Raw genomic sequence first — 11,952 nt, forward strand, 5'->3', positions numbered from 1 at the left:
TTTAACATCAGACTCTAGCAACATAATTGCATATTTAGAAAATTGCATTTAAAATTGGAAACACTACTAGCAATACATATCAAGATTTTGTCAAATAACAATATACACATGCTCAACTTCTTTGTGTAGTCTTTGTTCCCTAGACAGGCTAGCAAATCTGGAAAGTAAAGTCTCACCTAATTAATATCGGGCGAAATGCTTAGGTGAAATGCCGGGCGAAATGCTTAGCGGTATTTCGTCTGTTGTTACGCTCTGATTTCAAATTCCGCCGAGGTCGACTTTGCCTTTCATCCTTTCGGGGTCGATAGATTAAGTACCAGTTACGCACTGGCGTCGATGTAATCGACTTAATCCGTTTGTCTGTTCTTGTTTGTCCCCTCTGTGTTTAGCCCCTTGTGAGCAATAAATAAATAATAATTAATATATTCATGCTCGCACAAGCGCACTTACACCTATATTTATCATAATTGCGTTCAAATAGCAATGACATGAGATCCACTTAGAACAAAATATTTTCTTTTCCATCCTTTCCTTTCCATTACAAATAATATTTCACAACCAAACTAGTAATAACGCCAGTTTGACCCACATGAATGATGATATAATCATTCATTAAATAGATTATTTTTTTCACCTACAATAGTTAATTCCCAAGAACGTATGATTTGTAAGAATATATAGTCGTAGGTTTGAATTACTGTTTATATAAGAGCATCGTGTGATTTGATATATAGCTGGAATTCTTTGTTAGTAATGTCAAGCTTAGTCTTCAGTCAACAATTTTCAGATTTCTTTCTATTGAAATTGTAAGGTTCAGTCATTGAACACAGTAGCCAGGCTGTATCAGAAATTCTCGAATACTGTGCCTGGAATATTTTCGGAATTAACAGAATTTGTCAGCCCTTAGCTTGCCATTTCTCAAGAACAAAGATATACAAATATTAGCAAATCAGGATTTCCCAATTCTCATATCAGAGATTAAGTGCAGTGAGTAAGGTATAATAGAATAAATTCTGTTCCTACAGCAAAACCTGCTAGTGCACACTTTTCTATTTATTGCAAAACTTCGTTCGTTTGAAGATGTTTTCTCACAACATATTTGGACTGTGTGTGTCCTTCGCTTTCTATTAAGCATATTGAAGGAATAACGAAAGCAACCGCTTTACACAGTCATATCACAAAGCAATTAAAATTATATATATATATATATATATATATATATATATATATATATATATATATATATATATATAGTTAATCCAAACATGAAAGCAGAAAGAGAAAACACAACGCGAGGACGTGGAACAAGTATAGGAAAGGAAATAAGGAAGGAGGATTGAAAGTTTCGAGCGGAGCTCTTCGTCAGAAACATAGAAAAAGGAAAGGTCCAAGGAAGGGACAACGGAGAAAGAAAATCACCAACGATACACACGGGGTCACATATTCAAATGACCGGAAGGGAATGGATGAAGTAAAACTTCTTTCAAAGACAGGAGAGTGCAAGAGAAGGAGGTATGCGTGTGTATGTGCGTGCGCGCAGGTATGTGTGTGTGTGTTATGATAGCACGTGTATGTGTGTGTGTGTGGTTGTGGTTGTTTATCTATGTGTGTGGTTGGGCTCAGTATCGTTTAAGGTCATAGGAAGAATTTATAGAAGAGTTTTGGTAGGAGTGGCTGCCTGTTGTGTGTCTACCTACACATGGGCGTAAGAAATGGGCAGTAGAAATTACTGGTAGTTTGATGTATATGTATGTGCTTGTATGTGTGTGTGTGTTTTGTTTGCAGTGTATGTGTGTGTTCGTGTGTGTATGTGTATATGCGTGGGGGTTGTGTGTGGAGGAGTGCATATAGAGTGCAGCTTCAAGATAGCTCACGAATTAGATATATACTGAAACAGCTGTTCATTATATATTTCGTTTTCTCTTCAAAAGTATGGGATACTTAATCTATGTGTTTTTCAAAATATTCTCTTTTCCTGAAACACGAATTTTGGACACACCAAGATATTACACTCTCCCCCATTGTAATTGAATCTTTAGTTCTACAACCTTGTTTAGTTTAGATTGTTTTCTGTATATGGTGAGGTTGTAGGAATTTCCTGAACGTAAAGTGGGGAAATGTTTGAGTACGAAGGAAATTTTGGGCGTTATATAAATGCCAATCTGTGAGTTAAACTATGATTAATTTTCTGTCTCAGATGCGAAATGTATATTTATCGCGTTTAAAACCACAAAATTTCATATAGCACAAATTATTCAGCACTGAGGCAATATATTCATAAAATATACATAAAATATGAACATAAAATATGAATAGGCGCAGGAGTGGCTGAGTGGTAAGTAGCTTGCTTACGAACCACATGGTTCCGGGTTCAGTCTCACTGCGTGGCACCTTGGGCAAGTGTCTTCTACTATAGCCTTTTGCCGACCAAAGCCTTGTGGGTGAATTTGGTTGACGGAAACTGAAAGAAGCCTGTCGTATATATGTATATGTGTGTGTTTGTGCTTCTGTGTTTGTCCCCCCAACATCGCTTGAAACTGATGCTGTTGTGTTTACGTCCCCGTAACTAGCGGTTCGGCAAAAAAGACCGATAGAATAAGTACTAGGCTTACAAAGAACAAGTCCTATGTTCGATTTGCTCGACTATATGCGGTGCTCCAGCATGGCCGCAGTCAAATAACTGAAACAAGTTAAAAAAGTCAGCGAAATTTGAAGATTGATAAAGAAAAAAACTTTAGAAAATACGTAGGATATTCATCATACAGGAATTTCGTATGCTGAACGCGTGGTGCATTCCCCTATCCCTACAGATAAATATTTCATATATTTTGTATATGAATATTTTAGCATACAAAATATATGAAATATGCCTACAACAATTGAGTTGGCGTATGTATTACAAATTTTATGACAACATATATTGTCACCATTCAAATGTTTGTTGCTGATCGTATTTTCATGTGCTTTGGAATAAATTGAACACCTTTGCTTATATATTGTTTCGCATATACTCTACTTTAATTGTTTGTATAAATGGTAACATGAAACATAAAGTAATGCGAGAGAAAGTTAGATTCAGCTCATATATACATATACATACATAAATGCGTGTATATATATATATATATATATATATATATATATATATATATATATATATATATATATATATATATATATATATATATATATATATTATATATATATATATATATATATATATATACATATATATATATATAATATATATATATATATATATATATATATATATATATACATACATGCATACATACATGCATACATACATGCATACATACATACATACATACATACATACATACCTATATATGTCACGATATATGGATTCAAGTATTCCGGTAGTATTCGTAAAAATGCTCCTTAGTTTGCCATATCATAAAACATTTAGATTATATGGAAATATACATATGGAGATATATGATGAGCTTTATTCAACAATAAGCATCAAAATATCATGACAAATTTGTTTCGCTGATCCCAAAACATGTAAATAGTTCATATTACTGTATTTAATAATAAGCCACTCACATGTCAACATTAAATTAAAATACGAAACGTTCTCTGAATATAATGCAGAATTTGGTATACCTCATCAGGTGAAAATTGTTAATTGTTAAATACATCACGATTTTAATATACCTTCTTAATTTTATGATATACGAACGCCGTATTATATCTTAAAATAACTACGGAAGACGATAATGACTAAACAACTATAAATAAATAGAAGGATTTTCTTATAAATTAATGGGGACTTGAATAATATAATTAAGAAATCAATAATTGTAAAAACATTACTAGTATTTAGAAAATTTAGAAATATAACTAAAAAATTATAATATGGTGCATTTAATAATATAGAGAGATACGTATGCAAACACACATATTACATATATATCAATCTGTGTTGTTGCTGACCGTCCTTGCTGCCAGTGGTCCTTCAGCAACAACACAACTTGATAAACTCAATGGCTACTGCTGATTTCAGGTCACGACAGACAGAGAGGATACTCTTGAAGTCGAGAATTTGAAATTATGGATTAAATATTTATTATTATTATTATTATTATATTATTATTATTATTATTATTATTATTATTATTTATTATTATTATTAAGGCGGTGAGCTGGCTGAATTATTAGCACGCTGGGCAAGATACTTATCGGTATTTCCTCTGCCACTACGTTCTCAATTCAAATTCCGTTGTTGTTGTTATTATTATTCTTCATAATATACACATTTAAGTTATTAATTGTGACGTTGTTATTAATGGCTCTAGGAGCATGATTATGATTATTATTTAGGTTAGATATTATAGTGGACGATTTCTGTTAGTATTTAGTATATCATTATTTGTTTGATTATTTGATACTAGATATTTTAGTTTTCAATAATAAAATCTAGATACATAATCAGTAACTTTGGGCATATTAGAGTATAATAATTTAACCGTATGTCTATTGATTAGAATATGGATTTAGGGAAATATTTATCCTATGCTACATTTAAACTAAAATGTAGGTTAAACCACAAAAAGTTTTTCTATCAATTAGGCTTTTTTACAATACGGATTATGAAATTTGTCATTATTACTACAATTTATATTTTCATATAAACTGTTATTATAATTATTATCATCATCTATATTTTTAGAATTCTTCAATGGGTGAGTTTTTTATCATAATAATTATATTTTCTATTCTTATTAGTAATAGTATGATTGTAAATATTTTTATTACATATGTATATATTTCTAAGTATATAAGTCTCCCTGGGGTGCTCCTACTGTTTATATACGCATGTATTGATCTCTCTCTCTATATATATATAGCTGTGTGAATATATATCTATGTAAGTGTATATATTTGTCTATGTGTGTGTACGTTGTATATGTTTGTATATAAATGTTTATGTATATGTGTACGTAGTTCTATGTATATGGATGTATGTATATATATATATATATATATATATATAAATGAGTATATGTATATATGTGTGTGTATGTATGTATATATATACATATGTGTGTATATATATATATATATATTTGCATTTGTATTTGTGTAACATTTCTCCGTTTTTCCCCGTCCTTGTTTTCGTATACATTCGCAGCTTTCTTCCAAGGAATCGAGTGCTCTTAGCTTAGCTTTTCCTTGGGGCTGACCAGATTAGAGCAATCTCGTGTATAACCAGCCGAAATTACAAAGACAATCTGGAACTCGACTGAGGAAAGAAAACTCCGAATGACCCTTTCTTTGTGTCATCTGTCTGGATGCTTTGTAGTCTCTCTTTTGTATCCCCTGTCTGGATGTTTTGCGTTCTTGTCCCATTTTTGTATTATATATATATATATGTGTGTGTGTGTATGTATGTATGTGTGTATACATATGTGCTTACGTATGTATATGTGTGTGTGCGTGCGTGTATGTTTGCATACGTATTTCTCTATATTGTTAAATACATCATTTTTATTATAATGTTAATTCATATTTAGTACTTATTTAATTTCTAATAATGTTTATACAATTATGAATTTTTAAAATTATATTACTCAAATCCCCTTTGATTTATCAGAAAATCATTTTATTTATCGTAATTCTGTCAATATCATCTTCCGTATTTAAAAAAAAATTATAACACAGCGTTCCTATATCATCAAATCGAGAAAGTATATTAAAATCGTGATGTATTTAACAATTAACCATTTTCACCTGGTGAGGTAGCTCAAATTCTGCATTATTTTCAGGGAACTTTTCGTATTTCAAATTAATAGAGACATGTGAGTAGATAATATGATCTATTTATATGTTTTGGCATCACTGAAACAAATTTGCCATGATATTTTGATGCTTATTGTTGAATAAAGTTCATTATGCTTCTCCATTATTTACATCTTTATATATATATATGTGTGTGTGTGTATGTCTGTCTGTATGTATTTATACATACATACATTTATATATATACATATATGTATATTCATATATATATATATATATATATATATATATATATATATATAATGTTCTGTTATACATAGGATCTACAAGAAAGCAGACCTTCAGCATTTAAAATGAAATACTAATAATACAATGCTGCGAAATCAAACTAATTTGGCAGATTTATATACTCTGACTTGTATCTTCGAGCAATTTTTCAGGCTCGAATACACGTGACTAGTGTTATTTGAAAAGCAAGACACTGCAGTATGAGAAAACACGAGTAACTAAGAATGGAGAAAGAAAGAAAAAGTTAACAAACATTTTTGACCAGTTTCTCCATCGAATTCATAATTAATCTAGCAGACGCAGAATACTTCAACAGAGATTAGGCCAAAGCCAACTGTTCAATCCGGACAGGCTGCGGCTGAATTGGGTTTCTTTCTTTCATTTCTTTTTCTGGATGTACTCACATTTTGTTTTCTCGTTTCACATTTTCTCATTCCACTTATACACCTTCCTCCACGCTTTTCTTTCTCAAATTTTCTTTTAATGTAGCGTCCTGTTTTTCAAATACGTGCATCCCTATGGATGGGATGGAAGCACTCCGTCGGTTACGACGACGAGGGTTTCGGTTGATCCGAATCAACGGAACAGCCTGCTCTTGAAGTTAACGTGTAAGTGGCTGAGCACTCCACAGACACGTGTACCCTTAACGTAGTTCTCGGGGATATTCAGCGTGACACAGAGAGTGACAAGGCCGGCCCCTTGAAATATAGGTACAACAGAAACAGAAAGTAAGAGTGAGAGAAAGTTGTGGTGAAAGAGTACAGCAGGGATCACCACCATCCCCTGCCGGAGCCTCGTGGAGCTTTAGGTGTTTTCGCTCAATAAACACTCACAACGCCCGGTCTGGGAATCGAAACCGCGATCCTATGACAGCGAGTCTGCTGCCCTAACCACTCGGCAGGTGGTAGTATAGTGAGAAGTTTGATTCTCAGCCACATAGTTCTGGATCTAATCCATCTGCATGGCACCTTGGGTAAGTATCTTCTACTGTGTGTGTGTATGTGTGTGTGGTGTGTATTTGTCCGCCATCTCCGCTTGACGACTGAGGATGCAGTGTTTACGTCCCTGTAACCTAGCAATGTGACAAAATAGACGGAGAGTATACATGCTAGGTCTAATAAAAAATAAGTGCTGGGGTATATTTGTTCGACGAGAAAACCTTCAAAATGGTGACTCAGAATAGCCGCAATCAAACGAGTGAAATAAGTAAAAGTTAATATCTATCTATCTATATTTCTATCTATCTATCTATCTATCTATCTATCTATCTATCTATCTATCTGTCTATCTATCTATCTGTCTATCTATCTATCTCTCTCTCTCTCTCTCTCTCTCTATATATATATATATATATATATATATATATATAGCAAAAACTGTCTGATGAACGGCAACGAGAAACTCAGAGTAACAGATTTTGTTGAATTTTCTCCTGCTTTAAATAAAGTATATATATATATATATATATATATGTTTATTTCATTGTGTTTCTTTCTGTTGAAGAGTCAGAGCGTAGGTTCTAAATCCACTCACAAGGCTTTGGTGGGCCTGAAGCAACAGTAGGAGACACTCTCCCAAGGTGCCACCCAGTGGTACTGAACCCGGCACCATATGGTTGGGAAGCAAGCTTCTTACCACATATATATATATATATATATATATATATATATATATATATATATATATATATATATATATATATACATATAATTTACCGCACGTTAAATATTTGTCTAGTTTCCCGTTTGCTCTACTTTCGTCTAACTTTTTCTTCTTTTGTTCTTTCTGTTGATCCCTTGATACATCCATATACCTCTTACTCTAACGCTTTTACCTTAAATCTTACTCTATCTCTTTCTACACTCTTACCCTCTCTTTCCTCCCTAGCTTACTTACCTTCTACCTTTCTTTTCTCTCTCTTTTTCCCAGAAGATTAATAATACCATTGGAGCCTCCAAAATTAAGTCGCCTCAATGGCAATGGCACGAAACCACTATGATATTTCGGGTCATTGACTGACGAGGAAAACTCAGCTGCAAATATTCCGTGTATCGTGTCTTTGTCTAAATTTCCCGCCCGTTACGTTTTCGTCTACTTTCCCGTTAACTCTGCTTTCTTCTAATCTTTTCTCCTCGTTGTGTTCTTTCTGTTCAACCCTTGATATATGTGTGTGTGTGTGTGTGCATGTGTGTGTATGTATATATATATATATATGTGTGTGTGTGTGTGTGCGTATATATGTGCTTCTGTGCGCGTGCGCGTGTGTATGTAGTAAATACATTTGCATTAATAGATATATTTGCGTTTCTTCAAAATATACTTAACCTCATTGCATAAATAATATGGCTTCTACATTGGCCTCCCTCTCCAGAACAATATATTAGAGCTGTTTGTTCTGAGTATGTCAATTTGTCGGCGATACGGATATCTCCTTCCTAGTAACATAGAAGAAAGTTATAACTACTTGTAAAAATATACTACGAGTAGTTGGCCCCTATTTTACCCGCCTCGTTTGTCTATTTGTGTATCCATTTTGACGAAACGCATCAGGTTGTTCTTTTATTTCGATCTGCAGAGAGAGAGAGAGCGCTGAATCTGAACTTCAGATCTGAATTACGCAGTGAAGATAAGTCCATGCTTAATATAAGTAAGAACGTAAATTAATTTACAGTTTCTATATACATACCCACGCACACACATACACACACAGTCATATACACACGTAGTCACATACACACACTATATTTAGCCACACACATACAAGTATAAAAACATCTAAAGTGTAAATATAACCAAATATATAATACAGATTGCAAATATTTAGGATAGATTAACGATTTTGTAATATAAATCGAATTCTTTATAATCGAATTCTTTCTTGGTACAAAGAATTCTGTGATATAACTGGCTGACGCAATGTGATAATTGTATTTCCTTGAACTGAAATCTTAAAAAGTTCTCTTTTAATTTTAAATATTACATATTGGCGAAATTCCCATTAACATACAACCAGGACAACGTATGAAAACTAAAAGGGATCAAAGTGTGCTCATAATACAGGCAGAACAAAGCCTCTTTCTCTCTTTCTACCATTAGGATAATAATTTCTTTCCTTCTGGAAATGTAAGCCCTGTATAATCCAAAACTGAAACTCAAAGGCTCAACATCTTTCTGAATTTCTACAATGTCCTATTTCCCAAAGTCGCGATTACAATTCACTCTTAATCCTTCTTTTGCTGGCGTAGAGAACACCCCTCGCTCCTATTCTTCCCTTTTTTTCTCCAACAACCAAACTACAGAAGTTCGAGATGAATCTTAACTTCTTGCTGTTACCAGTTCCACAGTTCCACATGCAACCCTTTATGAGATCAAACTTTTAAATTGTTAATCTAAGTTAATATTTACAATGATCAATGCTTTACTTTCAATGTTTATTTCAATCAATGTTACAAAACTGATTATCAACGCACAAATAACTGTAGAGCCTAAGATTCATCAATTCTGAGTAAGCAGTATATTGTGCTTCTAACAATGAACAATGTTATGTAAAACGGATGGTTCGTACTTTTGGTCTACTTTAATCTATATTGCTATTTACGTTGTAACAATTTCAAAACAGTATGTATGATTTATATGAAAAATATAGATTTGTTTTGTTCATTCTGATAGTTAGGTTTCTATGTCATCAATACAAAACAAATGATTCACCACGCTTATAACATTGGATATAAGAGAGATATGGGCAATTTACTGCTGGTTTAACACTTAAATTATGACTTTTGATTTTATACAGACACATGTCAACTTTTTCAAGCAATACATTCCATTTTAAAAATAACATTGTTTTAGAAATATATATATATATATATATATATATATATATATATATATATATATATTTCAGATTAAATCATAGAACATGAATTATTGAAACTACAATTGCTCGATAGAAATTTGATGCTATACAAGTAAATGGGGAATAGTATTTCATGTTCAGAAATAAACAGCAAAACTAAATCTATAATTCACTCGATACTAGTTTAAAACATTGATCAGAAGTGAAGTAAGACTGTAGGAAATATTCGTAGAAATTACTACTATTAAATATAAAGTTATGTCTATACAGAAATGTGTTCACAGAGAAACGATACAAGAAACGAGAGAGAAAATAAATAGGAAAAGAAAACAAAGCGAGGTTGATAGAATATTATGATATAATAAAAAAACTGAGATGAAGAAAGTGAAAGATGGATACAAAAGAGGCAGAGATTAAAAACAAAGAAATAGTTTAAACGTCAGTGTTGTTTTAAAATGTGATATACATAAAAAAATGTACTGGGTTCTCGATTTGGTTCTAATTAAACGTGAAAGTTGACAGATATGTTCAATTTATGTGAGCAGGTTTACATCTTATGCTCTCTAGTTATCAAGGGAATATTTACATGGTTTAAATCTCATTGCTTGGATCAGTGACATAGATAACGTTGCCGCGTGCGTGCTGTGGCTCATTTATCTGTAAACCAGCCTTTTCATTCTGAATACTGTAACAGGAATGTGATAGATTACCATAGCTCTTATACAACGTGACGTGATAAATGTTATATTGTTCTCAAACATATTCTAACAAAGAATAACCTTCTTTCTTTCTTTCTTTCTTTCTTTTTGTTTCTGTCTTCATTCTTTTCTTGTTCAAATACGTTTCAATTCAGAAGGAAGGCTAGATATTTTCGATACGAGTGGAATCTTCATTTTGGGCAGATGGTGGTAGGTTATCAAAGTTATTGAAATAAGGAACAAATTCAACTCCTCGAATTGGAATTGCTCAAATATAAGTTATATTTGTTTCCAAAATATCTAAGTTTGTACAAAAAAAATAGACTGACATGAAACGAAACAAAAAAATATATTGGAAATTCCTAAAGATTCTATACGCACGTTTCATATACTATCTAGAGATAACAGAAATCAAAAGTGTTACTCCTTTTTGCAAATATGTAAATATCTGGAATAAAGTAGATATATCCATGTATCTGCTAATTTGGAAATTATTTATCATTTACATAAGAGCAAATTGTTGTAAAGCGGGAATGAACTGCAATTAATGAATGATATATCGACATGGTACACACACAAAAAAAAACACAGACATGTATATATTGGACGTTCAAGCTATGTTATGAAAAAGCGCATTTACTTCATTAACTTGTTACATAACAACTTATAGAGGAATCAAAATTCAATTAATGATATAAACAATCTTAATAACATCAGAAAGGCAACATTTTAGGCGAAGCTCGATTGTACAACATGGTTATCCAAGTAAATATCTTGAGGACATATTCATTTGTTTTGTGTACACATACACACTTTAATTAAATTTCCTATCCTCTGCTGTTTTCTTTTTATCAGTGTTGTTTTATAATACATTAGGATGTACATAAGGTTTTATTCTTAATAAAAAATTCCTCCAAACAATCAGATGCATGCGATTGGATAACAACGTCCAAATTAAAGTTGTTTTCTGAGTTGCAGTCGGTTTCAAGGTGATTCAATGGATCACTGCTTAAAAGCAAGATTGTTTATCAGAGCTATTGTATATTTTGCCGTTGATACATCAACATCAATTGCATTGTGGCCAACTGTACCTTCGTATCATCGTTTGAATTAGTTTACTATATTTCTTAACTTCCCTTCGAGAATCATCGAGGGATCATTTTATTGGCACTTTGACATCCCTAAACTCGCAGCCTAGTATCTCAAATATACCAAGAGCACGTTAGCAATATGATTATTAAGACCTCTAAAATAATAGCATGATCAAGATTCTACTCAATAAGATCTCAAATGACGCTAAACAACTAAATAGCAATCCTCCCCCATCCAATTAGGATATCCCAA

The sequence above is a fragment of the Octopus sinensis genome, linkage group LG2 (assembly GCF_006345805.1).
Source record: "Octopus sinensis linkage group LG2, ASM634580v1, whole genome shotgun sequence".
NCBI lineage: Eukaryota > Metazoa > Mollusca > Cephalopoda > Octopoda > Octopodidae > Octopus > Octopus sinensis.